The 22969-nt window shown below is 42.2% G+C and overlaps 2 long non-coding RNA genes across 2 annotated transcripts in view; both read right to left on the reverse strand.

Moving 5' to 3' along the window:
* The window catches only part of LOC309523474, a 383438-nt gene that overhangs the window by 49919 nt on the left and 310550 nt on the right, over window positions 1-22969 (reverse strand). The gene's annotated exons all lie outside the window — the stretch shown is intronic.
* On the reverse strand, window positions 1522-22058 carry LOC309523505. The gene is made up of 3 exons (XR_014215421.1): window positions 21937-22058; window positions 18900-18946; window positions 1522-1573 (listed from the first exon to the last, which is right to left on the reverse strand). It is a non-coding gene; the product is annotated as an uncharacterized lncRNA (long non-coding RNA).

The following is a 22969-nucleotide window of genomic DNA, read 5'->3' on the forward strand; positions in this document are numbered from 1 at the left end:
AACGCATGGAGACTCTATAGCCTTTTATAGAACCATGGAAAATCAAGGATCTAAGTCATGAATTCAAAAGTTTGCCCTCCAGTTTATAGATGGTGATGATGACAGGGGCTAACACACTCATGTCTGCTCTCCCAATACATGTGTTGGTTTTGCATGTAAGTAGAATGCCTGAAAAAGGCATTTCTGACTTTGGGGAGTAGGTCAGAGTAAAAACAAAAATAAAAAGCTTACTACAAGTAGGAAGGTGGAATCACAACAGGAAGAAGGATGAGTTAAAAGTTTCCCCAGGTTTCTGCTAGCCTTTTTTTACTTCCTGCTGGGAGCATTTACATGTCTTGATGACTCAGACTTATTAATCTGAAAGTCTATCAAGGATGGAGAAGGGGGATTTTGCATGTCAGCTAGACTTTATATTGAATGTTCTTGTTTTTCTTCTTCTTGTCCCCATTCAATGTACTTCTAACCATCCGTTGTATCTAAGCAACAGTGTACAATAGGAAAAATAGACTTCTGAAGTAGGTATCATCTCTGATATTATTAATAGAGCAGAGATTAGAAGGGGGTGGTCTCACATACTCAACTCATATACTAACAACAACTCACATACTCCCCACTATGCAGAATGCCATTAATCTACCAGATAAAATAATCCTGCTCCACTTTACAAATAAACAAAAGGTTGTATACCTGCTTGATAAAATCACAGAACCTTCAGGGGGATATAAAGTTAAAAATGAAGATCAAAAATTAATCAAGAAGAGTTGAGCCAAAACCTCTTAGAAAACGTTTTATATTTGATTTTTCCCTCTCACTCACTGTCCCCCAAAAAATCCACTTTACAGAAATTTCTTCACCATTTCCTCCCTACAATAGTGTTGAAATGGCAGCAGTGAGTATAAGAAAAGCCTGCTGGATCAGGCCAAAGGACTATCTCATCCAGCACCCAGATCTCATCCTAGTCAATCAGATGTCTATAGGATGTACACAAACAGAACCTGAATGCCAGAACTCTCTCCCCAGCTGCCATTCCCAGCACCTGGTGGAGGCATACTACCTCCTATAGAGGAGGTGAAACAGAGCTATCATGGCTACTAGATATTGTTAGCCCTGCACTCAATGAAAATGAAGACCAACATTAAATCAAATAGAACTGAGCCAACAATTCTTTAAAAAAATTGTATTTTTCTGAGACATGTTTCTCACCTACCTCCTCCTAGAAAAAGCATCTTTGCAAATTTTTCTATAAATGTTCTCCACCATTTTTCTGTGGCTCCGACTTTTGACCCCTTAATGCCCCACGAGTGAGAGCATTACACATAAGGGAATGTAATGGCTGAATAGGGCTTTAGGCAGAATTGGTTTGCTTGGTGAAGCTGCTATGCTGGCTTCCCAGCAGGTGGGTCACTGTTGCTTACTGGTTGGGGAACCAGGGGTTCAGCAAGCTTCCCACAGTGACTTCCCCATCACCTTGCCCCTTTCCGTACTGGTAAGCAACAGGGACCCACCTGCTGGGAAGCTAGCATAGCACATCTGTCCCACTTGGCATCCCCTTTGGGCTTTAGTTCTCCCTCTTCTGAAGCACATTTTTTTTAAAAAAAAAAGCCCTTTCAATGTGTCATTGTTCTCTTTTAGAGCACTTTTATCAAAAACACAAATCTCAACTTTTTGCAGCAAGATAAGCAAACAAAATCACATAATTATCATCTTCTGAAACACTCTGGTTCAAATTCTTATTGCAGCACAGATAAAAATCAAAATGTTCTTTGGGGGCTATGCACATTTACAACATAATGATTGCTTCAGTTGCAAGTAATTATTAATGAATATATATATATATATATATATATATATATATATATATATACATATTCCTTCTACCTTGCAAGGATCCCTATGCTGCCTGCAAGATATCAGCCTGATCCTCAATGAACTCTTGCTACCACACATTCTATTGTGTAAAATGGGCTATGCATTGACAGAGTGCTTGGAGGTCTGGGCTTAATGTGCAAGAATCATTCTACCCACTGCAAAAATGCAGCTTCCTCTGGGGTGGGATATAGCAGATGTTCAAGTGAGCACAGAACAGCAATGAGCACAGAGCAGATGAAAGTAAGCACAGAGGCCTGTGGACGTGCGAGAACACCGTATTTGCTCAATTACAGAGGGGAAAATGTAAGTATGCAAAAAGCAGTGACAAAATAATGGAAATGGGTCTCTTGCAACCCCATGCATATGCTTTATTCCTCCATCTGTATTACAAAAAGGCCGCAGAGTTAATTCCACCCGAAGTAATATCCAAGGTAGACAAACAGACAGATGTTCATGCATTATCAACCACCTTCATGCCTGAAAATTAGCCTCTTACTTTGAAGACAGAAGAACATTATTCTATTAGTGTCTGCAATTCCATTTGACGAGAAACCTATGAATACTAAAGAAAGTGGGAGCTGATTTCATATATCCTTTCAGTTCAGTTCTGCCCTTAGTAATGAACAGCTCAACAATTTTTTTTTAAAAAAAAATATGTTAGCAACTCAACTACAAGCGTCCCTAAAGTTTCGCAACATGTGAATGAAGGGGACGTGGATTAGTGGCAGACCAGATGCATTAAATGCAAATGGTTCTAAGTTCAGTTGCTAGTATCGCCAGTTAAAACGATTGCTAGTAGCAGGAGTGAAAAGAGCTTTGTCAGAAACTTTGAAGATCAGTTGCTAATCAGGGAAGGTGAAGCAGAACTAAATGTACTCAGTGGAAGGCAGCGTGAAGCTGTGGAAGATGTTGTCTTGTCAGGCTTGAACTAGAAATTTTGGGGTTGAAAGCCACATTTCCTTAACACTTTACTAAATGTACTTCTCAGAAGGTGTGAATTAGGTAGGTTCACTTTTTAAAAAAGAAACAAACAAACAAAAAAGACAAATGAACAAAATAGCTTAGATTGCAATCCTGGGGCAACAGTGGGCAGTTACCTTTTTCGCTCTATAAGACGCACCAGGCCACAAGACGCACCTAGTTTTTGGAGGAGGAAAACAAGGAAAAAAATATTCTGAATCTCAGAAGCCAGAACAACAAGAGGGATCGCTGTGCAGCGAAAGCAGCAATCCCTCTTGCTGTTCTGGCTTCTGGGATAGCTGAGCAGCCTGCATTCGCTCCATAAGACGCACACACATTTCCCCTTACTTTTTAGGAGGGAAAAAGTGAGTCTTATAGAGCAAAAAATACGGTATCTTCATCTGGTGCTGGTGAACTTCGCGGAACCACCTGGCTAGTCACTGTTGGCAGCAGATTATACTGGACTGATCCAGCAGAACTCATCATACAGTGGTGCCTCGCAAGACGAAAAGAATCTGTTCTGTGATTCTCTTCGTCTAGCGTTTTTTTCGTCTTGCGAAGCAAGCCCAATAGCGGATTAGCGCTATTAGCGGCTTTTAGCGGCTTATCTGCTGATCAGATCAGCTGATAAGCGGCTTAGCGGCTTAGAAAAAGGGGGGAGGGAAAAAACCAGCAGGAACTGGCAAGACATTGTCGTCTTGCAAAGCAAGCCCATAGGAAATTCGTTTTGCGAAGCACCTCCAAAACGGAAAACTCTTTCGTCTAGCGAGTTTTCCGTCTTGCGAGGCATTCGTCTTGCGGTGCACCACTGTATTCTGAAGTATTTTTCAATTTCCTCCAAACTCTCAAATGTTTGCCAGGCAATGTAGGGCACTAGGTTCTGCAGGGTTCTCCCCAGATTTAATGGCAGACACAGTAAAACAAAACTGCATATGTACAGGCACTTTGTTTTAGATGTTGTTCTCTCTGTGCTGCAGTGTTCCATCAAATTAGTGCATAAAAGTTAATCTTGCGTAGGGTGGGGAAAGGAGAAAAGAAACCATGTTTTGTTCTAGCCATCAGCAACGACGTGCTGTTTCAGCTGATGTTATTATCACCTACTTGCCTTTCACATTATGGGTGGCAAAAAAATAAAATATTGACGTCCCATTTGAAACTACATAAAGCTAAAATTTACATCTATTAGGGGAAAGAAATTTCTCTCTCACACATGCACCTTTTCATTCAAGGAAATTATTTCCTTCTCTCTCACGTCTACAGGAATCTGCTGACATTTTCCAGGTACCAAAATACATACTAGATTTCATCGTTTTAAATCCAAAATGCATGACTCTGCAGAAGCTGGAGGGTAAAACATTTTTTAAGCCCAAGTGTTGAATTAAATCTGTGAAATTTTCTGGGAAGCACATGCCAGTAGTAGGCAGGGCCAGAGGGAAAAGTGGGTGGAACAATAAATGTAAATTTTATTGGTCTGTCTCTACACACACCTTTCTCTATCCTCCATGCAGACATAGATTATTAGAATTCAAGGACACATTTCAGACAGGCAAAAATGTATGAAGCCAGGTCAGCGAGGGTTATGGCCTGCAGAAAGGGGTGTGACCCAGAGAGAATTCTGAGAGTCAGATATGGAGGGGTGTATATGGCTCCTGGAATTGAGGTTCTCTACCCCTGGTCTAGAATAGCAAGGGAGATGGGTTTCATACTGGAAAGCTTCATATCTGCATATCTCTCTGTCTATCTATCTATCTATCTATCTATGGAAGAATGTTCAATATAAACATCATGTCATATGGGGTTCATAGTGAGTCGAAGGGATGCACTGGCATCCCATTTCTTGACTCAAAAATAATGAAGCCCTTCAAGTCTTCCATTCTAATGTATGGAATTTCTTTATGAGTTTTTGAGCATCAAAAGCTGATCTAATCAAGCCAGAGATGTGTGGAATAACCAGGCTCTTTAACCAATATGAATATATGAAGGGGTTAGTGCCATAGAATAAGCTGTCCTGCCAGGCTTAGCTAAGTCACTCCCTTTCGTTTTTGGAGGAAGGTAATCAAGCCTATTGCTCTCCTTCAGTCTACCCAAGAAGTTCACCATGTGAGGGGGTCTGAGCTGGTTGCTCCAAGCTCAGGCAGCATGGCTTTTACAAGCTATTTTTGTGTTCCTATACCAATAATAACTTTGAAGGGAAAATTTTAAATGCCTAACTGCCAATATTTTCATAGTGTACTTTGCTGCATATTTTGTGATATTTTGCTGGGGTTCTCTCAGCAAAGAGTACTTGACCCAAACATGGATATTGACATCCAGGGGATTTTTCTTTCTATAAATTATATTTTTTTCCTTACTAACTAACAAGATGTGGCCTTACTGGTTATACAGAGTGCTTTTGTGCCAGCCAATGCCTGCTTCTTCACAGGAGTCTGACAATAAACCATTCAAATCTATTAAGAATGTGGAAGGGTTTGCCAAAAACATAGGAAGCTTGGATGTTTGTCTTGCTACATGCTGAAAAGGCTTTTATATTTGTGTTTTGTGAAACAACAACACAAGTAGGAATTATTATTTCGTAGGATTTTAAGTCAATTTCTATTTACATTGATACGAGCTACAAGCTGCTGCATAAATCTCTATCTATTGATTGTCGAACAAACTAACGATGTGTAAAAAATGCATTGACTTACACAAGATTACAAAGTCTGTACAGAAAGAAGAACTCCTCTGAAGTTAAAAGACTCTAAAACAGAGAGTATCCTACTACAGTGGTGCCTCGCAAGACGAAAAGAATCCGTTCCATGATTCTCTTCGTCTAGCGGTTTTTTCATCTTGCGAAGCAAGCCCATTGACGGATTAGAGAATTAGCGCTAATAGCGGCTTTTAGCAGCTTATCAGCTTATCGGATCAGCTGATAAGCGGCTTAGCGGCTTAGAAAAAGGGGGGAGGGGAAAAAACCAGCAGGAACTCGCAAGACATTTTCGTCTTGCGAAGCAAGCCCATAGGAGATTCGTTTTGTGAAGCACCTCCAAAACGGAAAACTCTTTCGTCTAGCGAGCTTTCCGTCTTGTGAGGCATTCGTCTTGCGGGGCACCACTGTACAGCTTTATTCAGTAGTGGGGTCATTAACGCTTACTGGAAGGGACAGTGGGATCATAGAACCATAGTTGGAATGCACTCCCAAAGGCCATCTAGTCTAACCCCCTGCAGTGCAGGAATCTCAACTAAGGATGGGAAAGGTGATGGAAAGTACAGAATCATGCAAATACACCAGCAGAAGCATTGTATCGGCTCTATCAGAGTATCTGTATATTGTGACATCTCCACTGCCTTGCCTCCCCCACACTCCATCCTGATGAGCACTTGCCAGGAGGTTAGGTAAGTGTTGTTGCCCCGCTTCACCATCCACTCCTGGTTGCATTGCCTCTGAGTCTTCTGCAATCATCCTTAGTAGAACAAGGGGTGGTGGTGGGGTTGTTAACACTTCAGCCATGCAGTCTGGACAGTTACCTTTTATCGTGTATTTTGTTTGCTTCCAAGAAAGGACAAGGATCTTGGGCAACAATAACAAAGCACTGCTGTGATAGAAGCATTTTTAAGATGAAAAATTCATTCACATTCAACAAGGCTGAAAATAAACAATCACCCACTGAGTGCAAGATTATTTGCAGCGAACCTCCCCTCCCCCACAGATTATCTGCTGTTGTGCTTGAAATCTTTCAACCTCTTATTTCTCTTCAGAACCTGCTCCTGCCAATGTATGAAGCAACTTAGCTGGAGGGCATATGATAGGAGAATAGCAAATGGAATCCTTCAAACACTAGCCTTTGGAAAGGAGGCAATGGTGAGGATAATGAGTTGTATAAAGGGCAGTTGCAAGTAAGCTAGCAAGGACCATTCTGGGAGGTAAAGAGCTGAGGATGGGTCAAATGGAGCATTAGGAGACAAACAGGCTCTCAAGAACAAAGGCTGTGAAGATGATGCTTGGTAGTAGGATCCTGTGGGATAATGCAGCTTCTGTCTGTTGGGATATGGCTATATTTGAAAATAAAAGTGTTAAAAGAGTGTTAAAATAGATGGGGAGAAATTTGATTCTCGTTGTTTCTTAATAAGAAACGATTTAATTCATATTTCTTAAGCCAATATGTGAACCACAACACTGCTATCTTTCAAGATTTGTAGGTCTTCAAATTTAGCAATGCAGCTGTTCAAAGAAATACTGTTTACAAATATATAGGGGAAAGTGTGCAGAAAATTATGTGTATTACTATCAAAACATAAAAGATGCATATTAGGATAAATTGCTTGGGGGCGGGGAATGAACATCAGGCAACAATGTATACAAAAAGTTTGGTAGGGCAAATATGCACTAAACTTATTGGGGATTTTTGGTGGTGGTGGTGGTTTTAATGCAGATCTCTGTGAAAATGTGATGACCTTAAAACTGGAAAAAATGAGAAACTGAAAGAAACTGAAATTTACTGATACATCCATCCCTACACTTTAACATAAGAAGGACCCTGCTGGTTCAGGCCAAGAACCTATCTAGACCAACATTGTTTTAGTAATGATAACAGAGGCTGCCCTTCCATTGCCTTTGGCTTGGTGGATCCTTGCACATGTGCAGGTGGGTGGAGTGGTATGTTCAGCCTTAATGCTGAACTGTGGGGTTGGTGTGTGTTAGGTTCACATACCAAAGGCTCACCTTACATGGAGAGAGGAACTGATTCCAGACCTTGGTTTGGGAGTCACAGACTGCACCTGTAAACTTGCCCATAGAGCCAGAGAGATGATAATCATTATCACCATCATCATAAATTTCTACCCCACCATCTGGCTGGGTTGCCCCAGCCACTCTGGGCGGCTTCCAACACATATAAGAACATAATAAAACATCAAATATTAATAGTAACAATCTGATCCAATATAGAAGTCACAATAACCTTACAATAAACAACTTGTACAAACAAAGCAACATTCAACAATCCATCAGAATCTAATAGTAAACAGTAAAATCAAACATCAGGAAATAATAATCAATAATAATCAATAATCAAACAGTTTGCAGTTATCAACCACAATAAAGAATTCCCAATCTATAATCAATTAAAAAACAGCAAATCACAAAGCATAAAATAAACCATACCATACAAAAATACCATACAAAACCATGTAAAAGGATCAAATTGAGAAACAAGGACACATAACTTAGTTGCTACTAGATTTTTACAGAACCTCACCAGTGCATATATTCTGAATTTGGGTAATCAGGTTGAAGAAGTTAAGTTTAACAAATATAACTTTTGTACCACTTCCTGAAGCCAGTTCCCTGTAGAGCATGCCCTTGGGGATCCTGCCATATTCCATTCTGCGGACATGACAGGTTCAAATGAAAATGTGCATAGAACTGAATCTATCTCCATCCTTAGAATCAACACATTGAGAGCTGTGAGTGCATCCGTGAATCTGATAACAGTAATTTTGCCACTCCCATCTCAGCTGAATTTTATGTTTGGTAGTGATGTAACATCTGCTTTGTATAGCATTATCTTTCTTCTGCATTAGCAGAAATTATCTCAAGTAAGTGCAGAGTCAATGCCATTATTCACAGTTGTCCAGATGTCCAAGCCCTACTTTGACATCAGTATCATTCTTTTCTAGACCTACATATTGCCTTGTAATGGAAACATCACAAGAAACTACTGAAAATAAGAGCTGTTTCAGACACTGAAACTGATTGATGAACCCTTGCCTAATCATAAATAACCTGACTGTAATGGCTGATTTATGGATTTTACAGAACAAACCTTACTGCTCATTTAAAGAATTAAAGGAGAAGAGAGGAAAGTGCACTAGCAGTTGAACAAAAGAGTATTTAGAATGATCAAAAGTCAGCCAGTTTGCTTCATGCCTGTGGCAATTTATATACTGCTATTTTGTTCGTTAAAGCAGAGGTAGCAAATATGGTGCCCTCCAGAACTTTAATTCCCATCAGCCCCAGCCAAGGGAGCCAATGAGCAAAGATAATGACTCCTGAAGGCAAACAATACCTGGACAGCACTACGTTGACTCCCACTGCCTTGGCTGGCAGCCATCTGTCTCAGGAAACAATGGAAGAGTGCACCTTCAGGAGTGAAGTCAAACCATTAGAGAGTTATAGCGCCTGCTGTGGCTGTAGAGACTGATATGGGAGAAACATGTTTTGTTGCAGTTGGGGTAGATGAAGGTGCCTGGTTGTGCTGATGCAGATGCAACACGGCAATTCTTCTTTCTGTGCTCCCCCCAGCAGTCATTCCTCCTCTGGTCACTGCTGTGGATACATGACCTGACTGATTGTCTCCAGGCAATGTGATCGTCTCCAAGGGATCCCCACATGTTACTAGCCTTCATGTCAGGTTTGCAGGCATATTTGTAGTACAGAGTTGGTTTGCTACCAGGCCTAGTGCATGAAGCCAGCTCCCTGTACGGCATGTCCCTGGGGACCCTGCCATCTTCCATTCTGTGGACATGGCCAAGCCAGCATAGAAATCCCTGAAACAGGAGTGCACTGTAATGTGAAAATGTGGACTTGGGCAAGCACATCTTTGTCTGAGACTCTGGCAGGCCATGTAATGCCCAAAGTCTTCCTGACACAAGGCATGGACACAGTGCTCCTGGCAGGTGTAAGTTGCCCACATCTCACTTCCATAAAGCAGCATACTCAATACACAAGCCTTGTAGGCCTTCATCTTAGTATTGGTCATTAGCATCACATTCTCTCATACTCTTCTGGAGAAGGGAGCCATTTCTGTAGCTGTCTTGCTAATACGTTTGTCCAACTCAGTGTCCATGGAGAGGTTGCTAGTTATAGTAGAGCCCAGGTAGACAAAACCATCTACCACCTCAAGCATGTGGTCACCAGTGCTGATGTGTGGATTGCTGGCAAAGTCCTGACAATACTCCATGCAGGCTTGGGCAAAATGGTTGCTGAGACTCTATAGAGCTCCTTCAGTGTGTGCTGTCAAGGCTATGTCTACTGCAAACAACATGTTTCAGATAAGCACCAGCCATATTTCTGCCTTGGCATGGAGGTGTGCCAAGTTGAACAAGCCCCAGTCTCTCCTGAAATGGATATGCACACTGTCTTAAGCCTGAAGGCATATGAGAGCAACAGGGAGAAGAAGAGTATGCCAAAGAGAGTTGGTTTGAGGACAAAGCCCTGTTTCATACTGTTCTTTATATTGGAAGGTGTCCAAGGTTGAGCTATCATACTGGATGGTGCCACACATGTTCTCATGGAAGGATGCAATCATATGGTGGAGCTTAGGTAGGCTATCTTATAGAGCAGTATGAAGAGTCCCTTTGGGCTGATGAGGTTGAGCTTATAACTCATAACTGCTGCCTCCCACAGTGGATTTGTGTAGAATTTATTCCTGAGACTTCCCCGCCCCCCAAAGATGTCCTGCAAGGCACAGGATACACCTTGTTCCTCAGGGGTTATTCCCGAAGCCTATTGCATGAATGACTACAGCTGCAGAGTTGTGGATGTTTAGGATCAGAGTTTTCCTTCTCCATTATTGTCAGGGTTGCTTCCAGATCCTAGCTCACAGAGGATCACGCCAGCCAGCGATCATTAAATAAAAGTCTTTATTGAGTTACAGTCTCCATTCTCAAGCTGCTGCGCGCAACTCTACGTCTTATGCTTAGATCGGCGAAGCTCCGTCTGAGTCTCCGCCCCTTGTGCACCAACTTAATATCCTAGCCCTGCTCCACCTTTTTCCGCCTGACAGTTCTCCTCTGGGTCCCTCTGCCCCCCGGGGTCTCTTCCTTCCAGGATTCTTCTGACGCTGACCCCCCGGACCCTTCTGTCTCCTTGTGCCGGGCTTTAGGACCTGGCTCCCTTTCCGGGCTGCCTACTGCGCCACCTTCCTGTGCATTTGAACTTGGCGCGCGCGCCCAACCTTCCACTTTCCGTCTAACCGTCTCTTCGCTCCCCGATGGAGGTGTGGCCACTCCTGACTCGTGCCCTCCCTCCTGTTGTGAGCTGCCAGCGCTTGATCCCTGGCGCCCTTCCTCATCCCTGCTCTCTGGCGGTGACGCTGGTCCCGATTTCCAACTGCTCCCCTCTGAGTCCCCTCTGGCTCTATCTTCCTGGGGTGTCCCCCTAGTCTCCCCCCTTGCCCTGGCCACTGGTGCTCCTTTTTGTGAATATTCTGATTCACTGGAAAGACTCGGAGATCTCGGGTCGTCGTCATCACTCATCTTTTCTTCTGCCTCCTCCCCCTCGCTCTCTGTTTCCTCCCTTTCCCTCGCCTCTGCTCCTGAACCCCTGACAATTATGCATATGTTTGTTTGCTGTGAAAAAAGTCATCTTACGACACAGAACTAAGCCTCTATTTTATTTTAATTAACACGATTTATCTACTGCCTAGTTATCAAAACCTCTAAACAAAATATTGTTATAAATCATGGGATACTAGTCTCCCCTAAATTCCTGGATGCAGTAAATGTTAGAATTTAACCAATGATTGCAGTAATTATGCCAATGAAGGCTGAATGAATGAATATTGCAGTATTAAAGTGGGTGTTGGACACTAAACCCCTGGATTCAGCTTATGTTAAAATATAAGTCAGGCCAGCTTCCTCAAGAGATCACCTGAGATATGGGTCATTATAGGGGAACAAAGGGAAGGTAATAGGTTATTAAGAAAGCGAAGACTCTGTGCCAATTGGCAGAGAGGTGGGGCCCTTCCTTGAGCATAGAAATAGTTAACAGAGGCAAAGCAGAGAAGAGTTTAGGACCGCAGTTGGGGATGATGTGAGCTGGAGGGAAATAGTTGCAGGCTGTAAGTCAGCACGCTGCAGAAAGTCAGAGCCATGGCTGATGTCTGTTTTGGAATCCATGTGTAAATAAACCATATATCATAAAGACACCACAGTCTCTGGTGTGCCTCATTTTCCAAAAGGAGACATGAATCCTGGGTAAGCCGCCTGGAACCCCTGGAATCTCAGACCACTTGGAGATTGAGGTAGTGCATAACAATGTAAATTTAATACACTGATAAAATCATATGTTAAAAGCAAGCCGACAACCAACATATAAAGGAAATCACTACTTTGTAGAATATATATTAGGAAATAAAATTACATATTAAAATGCATGCCAAGTTTCCTAGCTGGGTAGACTTTCCTATGTAAAGAGAAAAAAGGATTTTGCAAACACCAAGAACAATCTGTACTCAAAGGAATGCCCCAGCATGCTCAAATAACCGTACTCCCAGGTAAATGTTTACAAGATGCCTGCCTAAGTCTGGAAAGAGGTTCAACAAAGTAAATGTATAATACTAAAGGGAATTGCTGTGAATGGGGACTAATGGATTGTAGAAAAACTAGTCTGCCAAAATGCACTGCTTGTATGTGAAAAGGTGGATTGGATACATTGTCTTTTTAATTCTAGTCTTTCAACCTTTAAGAAATTTTGGAATACAACAAGAGAAGGAGATGGCTTTCTGCATTATGTAGACCCTCACCTATATATAAAGTAGTGGCACTTTAAAAAAACAAAAATGGAATGTGTTTTAATTTGTCAGTTATTTTATTGTCTCTCTCTCATAATTTATTCTAAAATAGAACTAAGACACAAGGGAACAGCAGAGTGTGGGAGCTTTCCCTCCTCTTCTATTAAACACTCATTCTTTTCAAAAAATTTTCCTTCAGAATAATAGATTTTAATAAGTCAGAAATTCATTATTAATTTTCCACTTCCCTTATACGCAACTGGCATATTTATTAGAAGTTTCACCACTGGAAAGGCAGCTTATTGCTTGCTTAAATACATTCTGTAGATACCTTTTGTTGAAAACACAAAATCCTACACTTTGGGATGTAATTACCTTATTGAGCAAATATTTACTGGAAGGACAAAAAAAAAAGGTGAAAATAATTACCATTTTGAACACATACCACAAGGCTCGAAACTGTGCACAGAATTTCCGTATTGAAGTGACAATTCAAACGTTCTCTGCCTTTATTCCCTCTGCCATCTTTGTGCAAAATGGTGATTGGACCTTGTTAACCCTCTTAAGAACAAGTAATCAATCAACTGCATGGTAGCCATGTAGCAGGGGGAGTTAGTCAATATGGTGCCCTCTAGATGCTGCTGAACTGCAACTCCCATCAATCTAAGCCAGGATGGCAAATGATGAAAGATTGTGGGTGATACAGTCTACCTATATCTGGAGGATACCATGTTGGCTCCCCAGCCATATAGTAATATAAAGTTCCAAATGAGTCTACTCTGCAAAGTTGAGATTTTCACTTTTAAGTTCTTGTTTATGTTTTCTTCTTTTCATTTGGAAAGTCCACCACAAGGTAACTTCCTGTCGCATCTATAGGGTCAAACCTCACTATACCACAGTCTAGAGGAAAATCAGACTTCCTCATCCTCCAACTAAGCTGATATGTGGCTTGAGGGTGGTATGTCCATTGATGCAATGGAATCTCCTCCCCAACAAAAAATAATTGTACCCTGGATGTTGGAGCTGTCATTGTCTTTCCATATCAAAGCCTGCCCATAATTCTGAAGTTATAAAATCATCTGCCAGGGCTCTAAGTTACAGTGTGTGTGGGGGGGAGTATTTGATCCCCTGCTAAATTTGCCCGTTTGCCCTCTGACGAAGAAATGACCAGTCCATAATTTTAATGGTAGTTTTACTGTATAGCTGTGAGAGACATCAAATTAACAACAGGAAAACCCCCAGAAACCCAGAAGACAAAAGTCAGAGATTGATGTGCATTATAATGAGTGAAATAAGTATTTGATCCCTTTGCCAAAGGTGACTTAGTACTTGGTGGCAAAACCCTTGTTGGCAATTACAGAGGCCAGAGGTTTCTTGTAGGTGGCCACCAGGTTTGCACACATCTCAGGAGGTGTTTTGTCCCACTCTTCTTTGCAGATCCTTTCCAAGTCAGTAAGATTTCGAGGCTGGTGTGTAGCTACTTGAAAGTGCATGCAGAAAAGTTTTTCTCCCTCCCTCATAATGCTAGAACTCATAGACATCCAATGATATTGAATGTTGGAAGACAGATAAAATAAAGCACTTCTACATGCAGCACATAGCTAAACTATGGAACTTGCTCCCACATGAAGCCGTGATGGCCACCAACTTGGGTGGCTTTAAAAGAGGATTAGAAAAGTTCATGGAGAATAAGATTATCAAGCACTGCTAGACATGATAGCTCTGACTCTACAGTCAGAGGCAGTAATGCCTCTGAACACCAGTTGCTAGAAACCACTGGACAGAGTCCTGGTTGCAGACATCTGGTTGGCTACTGTGATAACAGGATGCTGGACTAGATAGTCCAGTGGCCTGACTCATCAGACTCTTATATTCCAGGTGCAATTTGCCAGTGATGGTTTGGGTCTGAGCCAGAAATGGGTAAAGCAATGGATGTGAGTCTTCTCTTTGTACAGTAGGTTACATTCCAGCCGTGCAAAAGCCAGATGCATTTGGCTGGTGATTTCCCACTCTTAAACTATAGCAGTCCCCAATGGATGGCTACCCAGCCTCTGTTTAATTGATTCCAGTGAAGAAAAGTCCACCACCTACCAAGCCAATCTGTTCCACTATCAACTAGTTCTTATCATTGTCTCCTGATGCTTAGCCAAAACTTGCTTCCCCGCAGTATTCAGCAATTGGTTCTATCTAGTTCTGCCTCCAGGAACAACAGAGAACCAGTCTGATCTATCTTATGCATGGGAATCCTTCAAATATTTGGAGACCACTATCATGTCCCTGCTTAATTTTCTCTTTTCAAAGATAAACATAACCAACTCTTTTGGCCATTCTGCATAGGATTATGGTTTCTAGACCTTTCACCATCTGGCTGCTGTCCCCCAGATACATTCTGCTTGATCTTCAGTTTGCAAACTAGGCCTTCAGTTCCTCCAAATTAGTGAGCCACACTTAGATAAAATATATGGTAAGGTGGGGGGGGTTACAGTTTAAAAACAAAAATAGGCAATCTGAGCCAAACTATACTTCATTTAGATGACTGTTTAGGCTAAAATATCTTGTTTTTAAGTTTAATTAACATCTATGTTGAATGCTACAACATCACTTGAGAAACCCGAGGTTGGTAGAACTGGCAGAGACTCAATGGAACACTGCCATTAACAATTAATGGATAACAAAGAATCAACCTGCTGAGGCGCCTGAGATAAATTTAGTTTTCTTACAGCATTATTATTCCACTTGAGCGAAATAATAGATTATAATTTCAGAGGGAAATGACATATTGTTTATGAAATGTTTGTAATCAATTGGAACCAATCTTGGAATTTATTTATTTATTTCTTGTTTGGTATTTGGTGAGCTGTGTACTATGTGCTAAAAATAAACCAAATGATTAAAAATAATATTACATTTGAACAATAGGAACCAATGACACTGCAAGCAATAGCCTCCAGAAGATCAAAAGAGACTACGAGGCTCTCGGCAGGAAATTGAAGCAACTAAATGCACAAATTGTCATCTCATCTGTCCTCCCAGTTGAACGACGTGGCCCAGGGAGAGAGGGGAAAATAGTGGAAGTGAACAGCTGGCTTCGCAAATGGTGTAAACAGGAACGGTTTGGATTCTTAGATCACGGACTGCAGTTTCTTGAAGATGGACTTCTGGCAAGTGATGGGCTGCACCTCACAACGGTTGGGAGAAATGTTTTTGCCAAAAATCTCAGAAACCTCATCAGGAGGGCTTTAAACTGACTAATATGGGGGAGGGAGACAGTGCTCCTGAAGGTAGGAGTCTATCAATTAATGAAGATGATCATCCAAATGTCATAGACCAAATGGAGCAAACAGCACGCGGACCTAGTGGTGGGAGGAAAAAATCCTTAAATAAGAGACACGGGGGAATGATTAATGGACTTCAATGTCTGTACACTAATGCGCAAAGCATGGGAAATAAACAAGATGAGCTTGAGCTCTTGGTACAGCAAACTAAATATGACATAATAGGCATCACTGAAACCTGGTGGGATAAGTCCCACGATTGGAATGTAATAATGGGGGGATACAATCTATTTCAGAGAAACAGACCAGACAAGAAAGGAGGAGGAGTGGCGTTATATGTCAGGGATGTGTATACCTGTGAAGAGATCCAAGATTTAGATCCTCAAAGCCAAAGTGAGAGCATTTGGGTCAAAATTAAGGGAGAGAAGAATAACAGAGACCTCATTGTGGGAGTTTACTATAGATCCCCAAGCCAAACGGAGGACATAGATGATGCCTTCCTGGAACAGATGGCCAAGCATGCAAAAGGAAGGGAGATAGTAGTAATGGGGGACTTCAATTACCCAGATATTTGTTGGACGTCAAACTCAGCCAAGAGCATAAGGTCAAACAGATTCCTCACTGGCCTTGCAGACAACTTCATTGTCCAGAAAGTGGGAGAAGCAACAAGAGGAACAGCCATTTTAGATCTGGTCCTAACCAATGTTGATGACCTGGTTAGTGGGGTAGAAGTGGAAGGATCATTAGGCGCGAGTGATCATGCTCTTCTGAAGTTTACTATACAGCGGAAAGGAGCAGCCAAGCATACTAGGACTCAATTTCTTGACTTTAAGAAAGCCGACTTCATAAAACTTAGGGAAGTGCTGGGTGAGATCCCATGGACAACAATACTAAAAGGAAAGGGAGTTCATGATGGCTGGGAGTTTGTTAAGAGGGAGATACTAAAAGCACAACGTCAGGCAATACCAATGAGACGGAAACATGGAAGGTGCCTAAAGAAGCCAGGGTGGCTATCTAAAGAACTTTTAACTGAATTAAGATTAAAAAAGGATGTGTACAAAAAATGGAAAAGGGGGGAAACCACCAAAGAGGAATTCAAACAAATAGCCAGCACGTGTAGACACAAAGTCAGAAAAGCTAAAGCACAGAATGAACTCAGGCTTGCTAGAGAGGTTAAAAGCAACAAAAAAGGCTTTTATGGGTATGTTCGTAGCAAAAGGAAGAACAAAGAAACAATGGGGTCACTCAGAGGAGAAGATGGTGAAATGCAAACAGGGGACACAGAAAGGGCTGAACTACTCAATGCCTTCTTTGCCTCAGTCTTCTCCGATAAAGAAAACAATGCCCGACCTGAAGAATTTGGAGCAAATGATTCAGCAAAGGAAACACAGCCCAGAATAACTAAGGAGATAGTACAAGAATATTTGGCTAGTTTAGATGTATTCAAGTCTCCAGGGCCAGATGAACTGCATCCAAGAGTATTAAAAGAACTGGCAGATGTGATCTCAGAACCACTGGCAGTCATCTTTGAGAATTCCTGGAGAACAGGGGAAGTCCCGGCAGACTGGAGGAGGGCAAATGTTGTCCCTATTTTCAAAAAGGGGAAAAGAGAGGACCCAAATAATTACCGCCCAGTCAGTCTGACATCAATAGCAGGGAAGATTCTGGAGCAGATCATTAAGCAAACAGTCTGTGAGCACCTAGAAAGGAATGCTGTGATCACCAATAGTCAGCATGGATTTCTGAAAAATAAGTCATGTCAGACTAACCTGATCTCGTTTTTTGACAGAATTACAAGCCTGGTAGATGAAGGGAACGCAGTGGATGTAGCCTACCTTGATTTCAGCAAGGCATTTGACAAGGTGCCCCATGATATTCTTGTAAAGAAGCTGGTAAAATGCGGTCTTGACTATGCTACCACTCAGTGGATTTGTAACTGGCTGACTGACCGAACCCAAAGGGTGCTCATCAATGGTTCCTCTTCATCCTGGAGAAGAGTGACTAGTGGGGTGCCACAGGGTTCTGTCTTGGGCCCGGTCTTATTCAACATCTTTATCAACGACTTGGATGATGGACTCAAGGGCATCCTGATCAAATTTGCAGATGACACCAAACTGGGAGGGGTGGCTAACACCCCAGAGGACAGGATCACACTTCAAAACGACCTTGACAGATTAGAGAACTGGGCAAAAATAAACAAGATGAATTTTAACAAGGAGAAATGTAAAGTATTGCACTTGGGCAAAAAAAATGAGAGGCACAAATACAAGATGGGTGACACCTGGCTTGAGAGCAGTACTTGTGAAAAGGATCTAGGAGTCTTGGTTGACCACAAACTTGACATGAGCCAACAGTGTGACGCGGCAGCTAAAAAAGCCAATGCAATTCTGGGCTGCATCAATAGGAGTATAGCATCTAGATCAAGGGAAGTAATAGTGCCACTGTATTCTGCTCTGGTCAGACCACACCTGGAGTACTGTGTCCAGTTCTGGGCACCACAATTCAAGAAGGACACTGACAAACTGGAACGTGTCCAGAGGAGGGCAACCAAAATGGTCAAAGGCCTGGAAACGATGCCTTATGAGGAACGGCTAAGGGAGCTGGGCATGTTTAGCCTGGAGAAGAGGAGGTTAAGGGGTGATATGATAGCCATGTTCAAATTTATAAAAGGATGTCACATAGAGGAGGGAGAAAGGTTGTTTTCTGCTGCTCCGGAGAAGCGGACACGGAGCAATGGATCCAAACTACAAGAAAGAAGATTCCACCTACACATTAGGAAGAACTTCCTGACAGTAAGAGCTGTTCGACAGTGGAAATTGCTGCCAAGGAGTGTGGTGGAGTCTCCTTCTTTGGAGGTCTTTAAGCAGAGGCCTGACAACCATATGTCAGGAGTGCTCTGATGGTGTTTCCTGCTTGGCAGGGGGTTGGACTCGATGGCCCTTGTGGTCTCTTCCAACTCTATGATTCTATGATTCTATGTGGGAAGCTGTTACCATTGGTCTACCTATATCAGTATTTTTCTTCCCCCAGCACATCTCCAGGATCTTCAGAAAGGGGTTATTCTCATATTTACCTATAGATACCATGTGCTGAACATGGGAACTTCTGCTTATGCTACCACAAAGCCCTACCACTGACTTTTAAAAATAATTGTTGACATCAATGCATTTTCTCTGGATGTTGCTTGGTCCAAATTTTACCCGTCAAAGAATGTGAACAAAAGCTAGAGATTAGATCAGAATGAGGCTAGTAAATTAGTGGCCTCACTCTGATCTGGCTTCAGCTAGCTAGACAGTCTCACCTGATATAAAGCAGCTTCCTCTGTTCCCGTTAGTCCCCACATGTCACCTGTCAATTGCAAAAGAAGGTGTAGACTATATGGATGGCCCTCGAGGCTCTCAGAGATTTATGGCAGCAAATCCATGTTTTCGTAACCCACCACAATTTGTTCAGACAGTTTGGTGCCCAAGACTGGTTGCTGGATTGCCCTGTTTGAGACAATGGGTGCCTTACAGTTGTCAGTTAATTCCTTTTTTTTTTTTTAGAATTTAGACAGCTTGCAGATTTGCAATTTCCTATTGCCGTTTGACTCTCTGAAATGAACAAAATGAGTGTTTGCATTCCTGTGCTCTCTTGCCGCTTTTCTCTTATGTGCACCTCACTTAGACAATGAAAACTCAACAAAAGGAAAAATATAAAATCATTGTTCTGCTTTGGCTTCACATTCCCCAGGGTAGTCTCCTACCCACAAGTGCTGCTCTATTCTTTTCATACCAATTATCGTTTTAACCATCAAATCAACTGACGAGCAAAGTTCTGAAAGTACAGGATTTGGTTGCATTTACAGGGGCCAGCTGCCAAAGGGGAAGGGGGGGAAAGAGGCAATTAATGTCAAATTGATTACTTCTTTGCCTGTACAAGAAAATATTTGTGTAATTAGAGCACTCTATTTTTTTTATTTAAAAAAAGAGAGAGATGGAAACTGGAGTCTCTGGCTCCAGCTGGTGAAATTTGTAGCTGCAAGTAGGAACATTTTGCAATGCTTATACTAGGGGTTTGCAATTGCTCTGTGTGAATGCTGCACAACAATGTGAATTGGGGGTTGTTTGTGGGGGTCTGTCCCCCATTTTCAAGCTGAAAGGCAATGTAAATAATCCCCACCCCCTCCAAGTCAGATTATGGGTCCAACAAAGAATTGTTTAGCTCTGTTTTCCTACGTACTTTTTTATGTTTCTCTAGGTCCATGGGCTTTGCAGGAAGTGAGGCTGCCCACAAAATTTCCCAAGGAGCACTGATCAGTTCTAGGGTTGTTGTTTTTGGTAAAGCACAGCTGTGATTGGGAATGGGGGAGAATTCCAACTCAGTTTCCATTTAAAGGCAAACTTATCCAATTCACAGTTTCTAGAACAACAGGCAAACCAAAACAAAGCTATCTTTTGAAATCTGCATTTACCCAAATTTTGGATTGAAAATCTCCTGCCAAGTAATAAGCACAAAAATATTAGGGAACTTTGATCTGCAAAAAATGTGCATATTGAATGGAAATTGCAAATAAAAAAGTGATTAGTAGCAGAAATACACATTAATATGCTGATAAATTTTCATGCATTTTTTTTTTAAAGAATTGCAAACTGGTGTAGAAATGGGAAGAACTGAATTTAACACTGGAGGAAAATGAGAAATGGAGAGAAACTGAAATTGAAAAATTCACTGATCCCTACATAGCTATATAGTGCCAAGGCGGTGGAACTTGGGCTCCAAATATCTGAAAGAGCACCTCCTCCCAAGCATATATGTCTGAGTGTTAAGATTGGCAGGGGAGGTCGTATTAGCAGTGTTGGTGCCCTCTGAGGTCTGTAGGATGCTGGCACATGAAAGGACCTTCTCTATGGTGGCCCCCAGGCTTTGAAACTCCCTCCCCTCCAAAGTGTACTTGTCACTATTGTTGTACATTAACACCAGCAGGTTAAGAAAACACATCTCTTTGCTCATGGCTTTGAAGGTAGATGAGAAATATAAGTTCCTGGTGTCACCCTCCCTTCTGCAATGTAGTAGTGTGGCTGATGTTTTTAATTGTGTATTTAACTGTAACTTAAATTAAATCTATGGAACACATTCTGGGCCTCAGAGGGGAAGGATGGACTATAATCCGAAGAACAAAAGAAATAATAAAAATCCCTATACCTTCTGAATGACAATAGGATAAGAAGGATTCCTCCTCCTCCTCCTCCTCCTCTTCTTTAAAAAAGTATAGCAAAGCTATAACTAATTTCATGATAAGCCTCACTATTCTTGCGTGCTGAAAGACTAGAACATTAAGCTTGATTTAATGCTGGGAATTGGTTTTCTAAATACAGTTGTGGTCATTAAATTTCACAAAGGCCTCTTTCAAAAACACGCTGCTGTATTGATTGCCAAACTCCCCAATTTAAAATCTTACTATGTGCACAAGAATCTGAGTGCAGTTAGCCTTCTGCAGTCAAATAATATAATACCCACAAATCAGAAGCACTATTTAAGAGCTGGTTAGATTACAAAATGCAGCTGTTCTCGGCAAATTCCATCATTTGAATAATAAAATCACTGTGCAATTAAAAGCGTTGGGCATTTCTGCTTTCCTACTGATAAACATTTAACAAAAGCTTTCCTAACAATTACCACCTTTCTCTGCTTATATATGCAATCACAGCAATGCTATAATGTGGGAGTCAGTCTGAAGGTAGGAAAAGACAGATGGATGCACTTAACACTACGCTAGGAGTTTACTACCAGAATATTTGTGGGTTCTTCTGAAAGTCAATAATTCTAAATGATGAAACACAAGTTACTGCGACATAGCATTTCCTGGAGATACCATTCTCCCTTGCAAGGTAAAGGTAAAGGTACCCCTGCCCGAAGGCCAGTCGTGTCCGACTCTAGGGTTGTGCGCCCATCTCACTTAAGAGGCCGGGGGCCAGCGCTGTCCAGAGACACTTCCGGGTCACGTGGCCAGTGTGACGAAGCTGCTCTGGCGAGCCAGCACCAGCACAGCACACGGAAACGCCGTTTACCTTCCCGCTAGAAAGCGGTACCTATTTATCTACTTGCACTTTTTAGGGGTGCTTTCGAACTGCTAGGTGGGCAGGAGCTGGGACCGCAGACGGGAGCTAACCCCGCCACGGGGATTCAAACCGCCAACCATGCGATTGGCAAGCCCTAGGCGCTGAGGATTTACCCACAGCACCACCCGCGTCCCTCGGGTATAAACAATACTGCTGGTCAAATCCAAGTATCAAGCAACAGGTATGGATCAAAAGGTCAAAAGATCCGCAAAAGCAAAGACAGTTAAGAAAAACTACCTGGCTTCTGGGGTAGGAGTGTAGCTTGGTGCTAGAGCACATTCTTTTCATACAGAAGGTCCCAGGTTCGATCCCTGATGTCTCTAGGTAGGGCTGAGAGGGATCTCTGATACCTTGGAGAACCACTGATTGGCAGTGGCAACAGCTCTAACTGGATGACTCAGTATAAGAAACCTTTCTTCTATGTGCGCATGAGTGAACATCATATGATAATCACCTGCCTCCTTGCAATGTGGGAGAATGTTGTAAAACCAGCTGGATTTTTGTCAGAAGGCTTTTTCTATGTCACAATGGACAGAAAGCCCCTTTCTGGGACAGACTGTTCATTTAGCAGAGTAGCTTGCTCACCAGACTTCTTTTTCTTGCTGCTTTTGAGGGAGGAATAAAGAAGCATACAGATACAGCCGCCTCATGTCTCACAGTTGCACAGTGCTTCATCCCCCAAGAGAAAGTGGTGGTGGCATTGAAAATTGCACCCAGCCAAGTAACTGTAATCTTCTTCTTCTTCTTCTTCTTCTTCTTCTTCTTCTTCTTCTTCTTCTTCTTGTTGTTGTTGTTGTTTAGTCGTTTAGTCGTGTCCGACTCTTCGTGACTCCATGGACCAGAGCACGCCAGGCACTCCTGTCATCCACTGCCTCCTGCAGTTTGGTGAAGCTCATTTTAGTAGCTTTGAGAACACTGTCCAACCATCTCATCCTCTGTCGTCCCCTTCTCCTTGTGCCCTCAATCTTTCCCAACATCAGGGTCTTTTCCAGGGAGTCTTCTCTTCTCATGAGGTGGCCGAAGTATTGGAGCCTCAGCTTCACGATCTGTCCTTCCATTGAGCACTCAGGGCTGATTTCCTTAAGAATGGATGCGTTTGATCTTCTTGCAGTCCATGGGACTCTCAAGAGTCTCCTCCAGCACCATAATTCAAAAGCATCAATTCTTGGCGATCAGCATTCTTTATGGTCCAGCTCTCACTTCCATACATCACTATTAAAACAACTGCAATCTGGGTGCTTTCTATTTGCTGTTTTGCTAGTGCATTCAT

Source organism: Podarcis vaucheri, assembly GCF_965113315.1.
Source record: "Podarcis vaucheri genome assembly, chromosome: Z".
NCBI classification, from domain to species: Eukaryota; Metazoa; Chordata; class Lepidosauria; order Squamata; family Lacertidae; genus Podarcis; species Podarcis vaucheri.